This window comes from Ahaetulla prasina, chromosome 8, assembly GCF_028640845.1.
Source record: "Ahaetulla prasina isolate Xishuangbanna chromosome 8, ASM2864084v1, whole genome shotgun sequence".
Taxonomy (NCBI): domain Eukaryota; kingdom Metazoa; phylum Chordata; class Lepidosauria; order Squamata; family Colubridae; genus Ahaetulla; species Ahaetulla prasina.
Genome location: NC_080546.1, coordinates 59,983,199 through 59,994,281, shown reverse-complemented (window position 1 = coordinate 59,994,281; position 11,083 = coordinate 59,983,199).

The following is an 11,083-nucleotide window of genomic DNA, read 5'->3' as shown; positions in this document are numbered from 1 at the left end:
TAAATTACAGGAATGGCAAAAGGGGATTAGTAAATTTGTATGGATGGGCAAAAAACCAAGAATAAAATTAAAAGTAATGCAGGATATAAGGGAAAGGGGGGGTCTTAAAATGCCTAATTTAAAATTGTATTATGAAGCAGTTGTCTTATCATTAATTACTGATTGGATTAATTTAACTGAGGAAAGAGTTTTGAATATAGAAGGTTATGGTTTGTTATATGGGTGGCATGCCTATTTATTATATGATAAGAAAGCTGATAAAATATTTAAAAATAATATAATTAGAAATGCATTATTGAGGGTTTGGAGGAAATATCAATATAAATTAGATGGAAAGATTCCAATATGGGCAATCCCGAGACACACGATAGAAAATATAAATATATATCAAAAGATGGAGGTAGTTACCTATAAAGAACTTCTTTGTATGGAAAAGGGGGAATTACAATTAAAATCCAGAGAAAAGATGGGGGAAGGAAAAATTATACATGGTTCCAATATGGACAATTACAAGCTAGATGGAAATTAGATCAAAAATAGGTGTTAAGCAATTGAGGATAATTTGTTAAAATAAATGAGAGATCAAGGTCAACAGCATATTAAGAGGTTGTATAATGTATTAGTAGAAATAGACTCAGAGACTGAATTGGTTAAGGATTGTATGATTAAGTGGGCACAAAATTTTCAGCAACCAATAATGTTGGAAACTTGGGAAAGAATTTGGGTGAGGAATGTTAAATTTACACAAGCGCAAAATATGAGAGAAAATTTTTATAAGATGTTTTATAGATGGCATTTAGACCCAAAAAAATTGTCATGTATGTATCCTAATGTACAGGCTAAATGTTGGAGATGCGATTGTGAAGATGCCACTTATTATCATATATGGTGGACTTGTAAAAAAGTTAAAGCATTTTGGATTAAAGTATGGTGGATCATGCAGAATATTTTGAAAAAGAAGATTAAGTTTACCTCGCAGTTCTTTTTACTAGGAATAATTATGGATTGTACAGCTATAGAGACTAAATTGATTTTGAACTTAATAACAGCCGCAAGACTTTGATTGCTCAATATTGGAAGAAAGAAGAATTACCTACAATTGAAGAATGGACACTTAAAGTATCAAATCTGGCAGAAATGGCAAAAATCTCTGCTTACTTGAAAGACTATACACAAGAAAAATATATTTTAGAATGGAAAATGTGGATTGATTATATTCAAAATAAGTATCAGATAAAAAAATATCGAATAGCATATGAGTAAATTTAGGAAATAATTTGTATTAGATATATTTCTGAAGGAGAGGGGAATTGAGAGTGTGACTAAGTGTGGAGAGACTAGAGATTATAATTTAGGAATTATTTTAGATTATGATTGTTAGTTTTGATACCCTGCATTTTGTTCTGGGAAGTCGGGGTGGGGGTGGGGGTAAGGGGAGGGAATTGGGGGTTGAGGCTAGTGATGGAGTGATGGTTAATGTACAGGGATTATTGAAGATGTATAAATATAATTAATGTAGGGTCGGGTCTGCCCAGTTGCCATTTCAGAATGGTAGGGAGGGAAAAGAGAGAGAGTAGGAGGTAGGAAAGAGGAGAAGAGGAAGGAAGAGGGGTAGAAGAGGGAGAATGAGTGTAGGGTGGAGGGAGGAGAGGAGGTAGATAAGAGAAGGAGAGGAAGGTTTGGAAAGTAAAAGAAGGTAGAAGAGGGAAGAGTGTTAAAAAGGGAGGTGGTGACTGGGCAAGCCCGACTAATTGTATATAACTGTACATTGGATGAATTATTTGATATGATTGTAAAAATAAAACTTTTTTATAAAAAAAAAAAACAGCTTCATTGGGGTGGCCTGGGGTGGAGAAGTACAGCTGGGTGTCATCAGCGTACAGCTGGTATCTCACCCCAAAGCCACTGATGATCTCACCCAACGGCTTCATATAGATGTTGAACAGAAGGGGCGAGAGAATCGACCCCTGCGGCACCCCACAAGTGAGGTCCCTCGCGGTCGACCTCTGCCCCCCTGTCAACACCATCTGCGACCGGTCAGAGAGATAGGAGGAGAACCACCGATACACGGTGCCTCCCACTCCCAATCCCCCCAACCGGCGCAGCAGGATACCATGGTCGATGGTATCAAAAGCCGCTGAGAGGTCTAATAGGACCAGGGCAGAGGAATAACCCCTGTCCCTGGCCCTCCAGAGATCATCCACCAATGCGACCAAAGCTGTCTCCGTGCTGTACCCGGGTCGGAAGCCGGACTGGAACGGGTCTAGATAGACGGCTTCATCCAGGTATTGGGGTAGCTGTCGCGCCACAGCACTCTCTACAACCTTCGCAACAAAGCGAAGGTTGGAGACTGGACGATAATTACCCAAAATAGCTGGGTCCAGGGAGGGCTTCTTGAGGAGGGGTCTCACCACCGCCTCTTTCAAGGCGGCAGGGAAAACCCCTTCCAACAAAGAAGCGTTGATAATCTCCTGGAGCCAGCCTCGTGTCACCTCCTGAGTGGCCAGTACCAACCAGGAAGGACACGGGTCCAGTAAACATGTAGTGGTGTGAAGCCTCCCCAACAACCTGTCCACGTCCTCGGGAGCCACAGGGTCAAACTCATCCCAAATGGACTCAACAAGACGTGTCTCCTCTCCCTCGCTTGGATCATCCCAATTTCGGTCCAGACCATCCCGGAGCTGAGCGATTTTATCGTATAGATAACCACTAAACTCCTCAGCACGTCCCTGCAACGGGTCATCCCGCACCTCCTTATGAAGGAGGGAGCGGGTCACCCGAAACAGGGCGGCTGGGCGGTTATCTGCCGACGCAATGAGGGTGGAGGCATATGAGCACCTCGCCTCCCTCATTGCCACTAGGTAGGTCCTAGAATAGGACCTAACTAGTGTCCGATCAGCTTCGGAACGGCTGGACCTCCAGGTGCTCTCTAGACGTCTTCTCCGGCGTTTCATCTCCCTCAGCCCCTCGGAGAACCAAGGGGCCAAACGAGATCTGCGCCGGGTCAGAGGTCGCAAAGGCACGACACGGTCCAAGGCCCCAGCCGCGGCCCGCTCCCAGGCCGCAACTAGTTCCTCAGTCGTGCCGTGGGCCAGATCCTCAGGGAATGGCCCAAGCTCCATCAGGAACCTCTCAGGGTCCATCAGGCGCCTGGGACGGAACCACCGTATAGGTTCCGTCTCCCTGCGATGGTGGATGGCGGTTCGGAAGTCTAGTCGAAGGAGGAAATGATCGGACCATGACATCGGTTCTGTTACTAAATCATCTAATTCCAGATCATTTAACCACTGTCCAGAGATATAAATCAGGTCCAGTGTGCCTCCCCCCATGTGCGTGGGGCCATCATTTACCCGAATCAGGTCCAAGGCCGTCATGGAAGCCTGGAACTCCCAAGCTGCAGTCGATAACAAGCCAACCGATGGCAAGTTGAAATCCCCCATGACTATAAGTCTGGGGGTCTCAACCGCCACAGAGGCAAGTACCTCCAACAGCTCGGGCAGGGCTGTGGTCACGCAGCAAGGAGCCAGGTACGCGATCAACAAGCCCAACTGATTCCTATGGCCCCACCTCACATAGAGGGATTCACAACCGGCAATCTGAGGAACAGTGGCCTCCCTCGGCTCTACTTGATAGGACACTGGGCCCTACCTAACAAATCGACTTGATAGGACACTGGGCCCTACCTAACAAATTGAAATTTAATGTAGAGAAAAGTAAGGCTTTACACTTAGGCAAAAACAAACAAACAAAAAACAAATGTTCAGGTACATATTAGGTGAAACCTGGCTCAATAGCAGTAACTGTGAGGGGGATTTTGGAGTTCTAGTTGACAATCAGTTAAATGTGAGCCAGCAGTGCATAGCAGCAACCAAAAAAGCCAATACTATTCTAGGTTGCATTAACAGAGGGATAGAATCAAGATCATGTGAACTATTAGTACTGCTTTATAAAGCCTTAGTAAGACCATACTAGAATATAGCCAGTATTGGTCACCTTATTATAAAAAAGATGTAGAGACTCTGGAAAGAGTGCAGAAAAGAGCAACAAAGATGATTGGGGGCTGGAGGCTAAAACATATGAGGAACGTGAATTGGGTTGATCTAGTCTAGTGAAAAGAAGGACTAGGGGTGACATGATAGCAGTGTTCCAATATTTGAGAGGCTGCCATAAACAAGAGGGGGTCAACCTATTTTCAAAAGCACCAGAAGGCAAAATAAGAAACAATAGAGTTAAACTAATCAAGGGGAGAAGCAACCCAGAACTAAGCAGAAATTTCCTAACAGTAAGAACAATTAACAATTCTTTTATTCTGTAATGAGAATCTAAATACTACTACAGAACAACAGAGTTGGATGAGACCTTGGAGGTATTCTCATCCAACCCCTTGCTCAAGTAGGAGACCTTGGGTACTGTACTGTTGTAATGTGGCAGATGGGTTAAGATAAACTATACTATACTAATAGCTATTGCTACTGCTATACTCAATCCCAGCAAGGTGGATAGATTGTGTGTTTAGGAACCAACCAAGTCAAGAGATAATGTATCTTTTGCTTTGGAAGAGTGATAATCTTTCAAATGGAGCTGATTTATAGTTTGGGAATCCTCTTTTATTCATTTGATGACTTGCTGAATTGGGATCTGAGACCACATGTCTTATACTGAGCTCTTATGAAAGAATCCTAAGATTCAAAAATTAAATTGTTTGTATCTTTGTTTCTGAATAAAATCTTTCATATTTGAAAAAAAACCTGAATGCATCTTTGATTTGAATATATTTATATCTAGTGACTCTTTTTGCACAGATAGAATGTATAAATTACAAATTGTCATCAAGGATGGGGATAGACTGCTTGAAGTACATTCCATTGTTGTTGTTGTTTTTTCATTTGGATCTTTATCCAATTTGGTTTGTAACTCTCAGCTGGTAGGTTATCAGAGAAGTCTTATTTAAATCATCAAGGTATCTGAGCAAATTAAAGGGCATAATTATTAAAATTCTTTTAAAAAAAAAAATCCTGATAATTACAGCTGAAGAACTATAGGCCAGTATCTAATCTACTAAAGTTAGGTAAGATGACTGTGAGAGTTATAACTTCTCAACTTTAAGCAGTCCTGATAGAAACAAATTATCCCAAACATTTCAGATTGACTTCAGGATATAAAACAGGATTGAAACTGCCTTGGTTAGCTTGGTGGATAATCTTTGTCTGCAAATTGACATAGGGAGTATGACTATGTTGGTTCCTTTTATATGTTGGTTCCTGTTAATATGGCTCTGCACTACATCCTACAACATCTTGAGTCTCCAAAGACCTATGCAAGGGTCCTTTTTGTAGACTTTAGTTCAGCATTCAATACCATCATTCCAGACATTCTTCTAACTAAGCTAAACCAGCTACAGGTACCGGAACAGACTTGTAAGTGGATCACAAGCTTCCTAACAAACAGGAAGCAGCAGGTGAAGCTAAGCAAGATCACATCAAATACCTGTACAATTAGCACAGGAGCCCCCCAAGGCTGTGTGCTCTCCCCACTTCTCTTCTCTCTGTATACCAATGACTGCATCTCCAATGATCCATCTGTTAAGCTACTGAAGTTCGCAGATGACACAACAGTGATTGGTCTCATTCGAGACAATGACGAATCCGCATATAGACGAGAGGTCGAACGACTAGCCTTGTGGTGCAACCAAAACAATCTGGAACTGAACACACTCAAAACCGTAGAAATGGTGGTAGACTTTAGGAAAAACCCTTCCATACTTCCACCTCTCACAATACTTGACAACACAGTATCAACAGTAGAAACCTTCAAATTTCTGGGTTCTATCATATCGCAAGATCTCAAATGGACAGCTAACATCAAAACATCATTAAAAAGGACAACAAAGAATGTTCTTTCTGCCAACCCAGTAAGCTCAAACTGCCCAAGGAGCTGCTGATCCAGTTCTACAGAGGAATTATTGAGTCTGTCATTTGCACCTCTATAACTGTCTGGTTCGGTTCTGCAACCCAACAAGAAAAACACAGACTTCAGAGGATAATTAGAACTGCAGAAAAATAATTGCTACCAACTTGCCTTCCATTGAGGACCTGTATACTGCACGAATCAAGAAGAGCCGTGAAAATATTTGCAGATCCCTCGCATCCTGGACATAAACTGTTTCAACTCCTACCCTCAAAAGCAGCTATAGAGCACTGCACACCAGAACAACTAGACACAAGAACAGTTTTTTCCCGAAGGCCATCACTCTGCTAAACAAATAATTCCCTCAACACTGTCAGACTATTTACTGAATCTGCACTACTATTAATCGTTTCATAGTTCCCATCACCCATCTCTTTCCACTTATGACTGTATGACTATAACTTGTTGCTGGCAATCCTTATGATTTATATTGATATATTGATCATCAATTGTGTTGTAAATGTTGTACCTTGATGAACGTATCTTTTCTTTTATGTACACTGAGAGCATATGCACCAAGACAAATTCCTTGTGTGTCCAATCACACTTGGCCAATAAAAATTCTATTCTATTCTATTCTTTTCAAGTTTCAGAAATTGTTTATACATGGAGAAGTGAGGGATGGAGAAATGACGGAGACTTGAAGCTTCGTCTGCTTGCAAATGGGATGTTTTGAAATGGTTCATAATATAAATAACTGGTTTGGATGAATGGTTTGGAACCAGAAGGTACAACTCTGTAATGATTCCATTCTTATTTCTCAAATATTTTGGGGATAGTTGGGAATTGGGGATAGTTGCAGATACTCAATGTTATCAGTTCTCATTCTATGCTTTCTAGTACTGCATCTATATTCATGAAACCATGGGAAAGATAGGAGGTGAAGATGGGAAGTGTCAGAATGCTGAAGATGTGACATACTCAAGAAATCATGCAAATACTCTGAATATATGTAGTCCTCAACTTATAACAGTGACAATTCAGAGTTACAATGACACTAAAAAAGGCAATTTATGACCATTTTTCACCCTTACAACCATTGCTACATCTGAATGATCACGTGATCAAAATTGAGACACTTGGCAAGGGACTCATATTTGTGTTGGATGATGTGTCCTGGGCTCATGTGATCACCTTTTGTGACCTTCTGATAAGCAAAATCAATGGGGAAGCCAGATTCACTTCACAACTGTGTTACTAACTTATCAACTGCAGTGATTCACTTAACAACTCTGGCAAGAAAGATTGTAAAATGGAGCAAAACTCACTTAACAAATGTTTCACTTAGCAGCAGAAATGTTGGGCTCAATTATGGTTGTAAATTGAGATTGCCTGTACCCACTTGTAGTTGGTAATTGGCTTAATTGAAATTGAATTTAAACTAATGAGGAAATTTAATTATAGACAAGTAGTAGACATGGGATTACAGTCTCCCAAAAGCAGCAAGTACTCGTAGGGTGCTTCTGAATTCAAATTTCTGTCAGGTTTCCCAGGTTGCAAAAATAGCTACCCATGTTTCCCTGAAAATAAGACCAGTTATATATATTGGACCAAAAGATCCATTAGATCTTTACTTTTGTGGCCACCTGCCTACAGCTGCAATGGCTTACAGGGCTTCCCAGGGCAGATGCACTTTTTGCCTGATGGAGAAATGACCAAGACTTGAAGCTTCGTCTGCTTGCAAATGGGATGCTTTGAAATGGAGCTAACCATGTTTGGATCACCTTCCTCCCCACATGCCTCTGGCTCCACCTGGTTCTGTAGCACATTTTTTGCCCAGAGGGAGATGAAACTTCATCTGCTTGCAAATGGGACACTTTGAAATGGAGTTAATTTCAAAGCCTATTTGCAAACAGATGAAGCTTTGACTCTGTCATTTCTCTGTCCAGTGGAAAAAGTATTTGGGCACCTATGGGGTACTTGGGAATGGAGAATATTGCTCCATTTCCAAGCACCCCATGGGTTCTCAAACACTTTTCACCCAGAGGGAGATGAAGCTTGGTCTGCTTGCAAATGGAACCCTTTGAAACGGAGTGATTAGCTCCATTTCAAAGTGCCCATTTGCAAGCAGATCAACCTTTATCTGCCTCTGGGCAAAAAGTACGTGGCAGAGCCAGGCGGAGGCAGAGGCACGGTGGGGAGACAGGAAATCCCAACATGCCACCCACTCTATTCCATTGTCTCTTGGCTTGCTCGCTGTGCTGGGCAGGCACTCACATGGGACATCAGGATTGCCTGCCTCCCCTCTCCCCCATGCCTCTGCCTCCACCTGCCGCCGTAAGCCTCAATGAACCAGGCTACCACGCACCATGTCCCCTTGCCTCTGCCTCCATGCTTGGACTTATCTGTGCTGCACCAAGGGGCTGGCAGGCTCCAGCTTCTGCTCGACACCATGACCCCTGTGTGCTTATTGTCTCTTGTGCCGGCCATACCCATCATCTTGGGCTTATTTTTGGGATAGGGCTTATATTAGACCCACCCCCAAAAAATTGGGCTAGGGTTTATTTTCAGGGAAACACGGTAGATGCACTCTTAATTGTTTTATTTTATTTGTCAACCACTTCCCCTCCTAGAAAATGATAATCTTAAAATTGTGGTGTTTTAATTGTAATCTGCTTGCTTGACTATAATAAAGCACACTACGAGAGACAGTCTTCATATTTAGCTAGGAAGCTACAGTTAGTATAAACTTGGCAGCCAAATTAGATCAGGAAGAACACGAAGAGACAAATTATACCTGTTCTTCAAGCCCTACACTGACTGCCAATTCATTTCCAAATTACTTATCATTACTTATAATACTCCACGCTTTGTGTCAAAACATCTCCTTCTGTACCTGCCTCCACATTTGCTAAAATTATCTGAGATTTGTCTTTTGTTGCTACAAGGTTATGTGTCAGCAATTCAAGGGTGAATATTCTCTGGCATTGCCCCAGATCTTTGGAAGGAACTTCCTGCAGAGTTGTGGGGCATAACACTTTTTAAAGCTTTTAATAGACCAACACATTGCACATTTTCGTATATACTTTTAATTTCTGATTTTAACTCTGTATTAGCTATTAGTTTTTTCTGTCTGTTCCAAATACTATTTTGACTGTATAAATTATTTCAATTTTAAATTTGTTTTTTATTGCAACTGCTAAGGGATCTCAATAGTTGATGCCATAGTGAATTTTATATACATGGACAGGCACAAATACTAAACACAATTGCAGGCATCTCTTTTATAATGAAAGGATAAAACTGTCACTTATCAGGTCTTCTGAAATCTTTTCTAAATTGTTACAGTTTGTCAAATCCATCTTTACATTTTCCCCTACCTAATACATTTTAAAACATTCAGTAGAGAAATGGAAGCAGCAATAAAACATGAAATAAAGTGAAAAAAATCAACCAATAAATGTGATCCAATATACTTTTCAGCATGGAGTTCAAGCAGACACAATTGACAACTGTGATACTATAAACCTGTTTGGAAAAATTGCTACTTAGCATGCAACAAAGTGAAAAGTCACAAGAGAACATTTCATAGAGCAATTCCTTCATAAAGTGATCAAGGATAACTTGGAGAATAAAAAATAGAATCAGACAAGAATGGGGATAAATATCAAATACATTGCAGGGGTGGGTTCTAAATTATTTTGCTATTGGTTCTGTGGGCGTGGCTTGATGGTTATGTGACTGTGGGTGTGGCTTGATGGTCATATGACTGGGTAGGCGTGGCCAACTCAATGTCTCTCATATCAAGGGGTACCTCACCTGGCCCCTCCCCTCCCAGCTATTCCTTGTCACACCCAGCCTCAATGTATCTATAGTTCTGCAAAAATGTTGTTCACCTTTTTGCAATTTTATTATCTACATACTATAGATCAGGGGTCTCCAAACTTGGCCACTTCAACTCCCAGAATTTCTCAGCCAGATTTGCTGTCTTAAAGTGGCCAAGGTTAGAGACCTCTGCTATAGATGCACTTTCATGGACCACTGAAAGGAGGAAATGGCTCACATGCTTTGCCCAAGAGTGCGATAGGCAACAGTCTTTTAAGGGGCTGCTAGAAAGAAGGGGGGGTGGAAGTATTTTCCAAAGCACCAGAAAGCAAAACAAGAAGCAATGGATGGAAACTCAACAAAGAGAGAAGCAAGTTAAAACTAAGGACAAACTTCCTGACAGTGTGAACCTATATAGGTTTCAGTCATAATTTCACATATAAAATAGCCATTCATGTAATACAACCTGCATATTGTTCAAAACAATCATTAGTATTATGGCTGATGTTTGACAGCAAGCCTAAAATCCCTCCCCGCTCCAGGGGAAAGTTACTTCAAAATCCCATTTCCTCCCACCTCACTAATCTGTTCTGGGAAGGAATCAAACTCCCCCCTCTTCATTTCCCAAATAAAATATCCCAGATATTTAAGGAATAATCAAGCTGCTAGCAAGGAACCTGCCTGGAATTCCACTTTCCTGCCAGCTGCATAAAGGAAACTTTGTAAGCAGAAAACAGCTACCTGAAGTTCGGCTCCATTTACAAGCAGGCAGAAAACTCATTCAAGACAGGATACTTCACAATGGAAATCGCCCAAACCTTTTTAGAAACACAAAGCCCATGTTGCACAAACCCCAAAACTTCAAAAACATTGAACCATATAAGAATTCTTCCTCTTATCCAATTTGTTATTCAGCTGACTCAGAACAGAGCTTCTAGCCGCTCTGTCAATTTAAAATGACAACGTTCCCCCCCAACTTCTTCTTTGCCAAGCGATCTCCTGGCTGAGAAGCAGCCGATCAATTTAAAGGGACGGTGTCTTGGTTTTTTTTCTTCTCTTCTTTGACAAGTGAGTCTTGATTTTTTTCTTCTAGCCAATCAGCTGGGAGTCGGGAGGCAGCAATAGATTGGAGGCGGGGCCAGGCAGAATTTTTACTACCGGTTCTCCGAACTACTTAAAATGTTTACTACCGGTTCTTGTGAACTGGGGAGAACTGGTAGCAACCCACTACTGATACATTGGACACAAAATGATCCACTGATATCATCAGGCAACAGTTATCAAATGCTTTTCAAAGTCCAATTCTGCATCCATGTTGTGAGAGGTGGTAAAGGATGAAGTAAGGGATTGC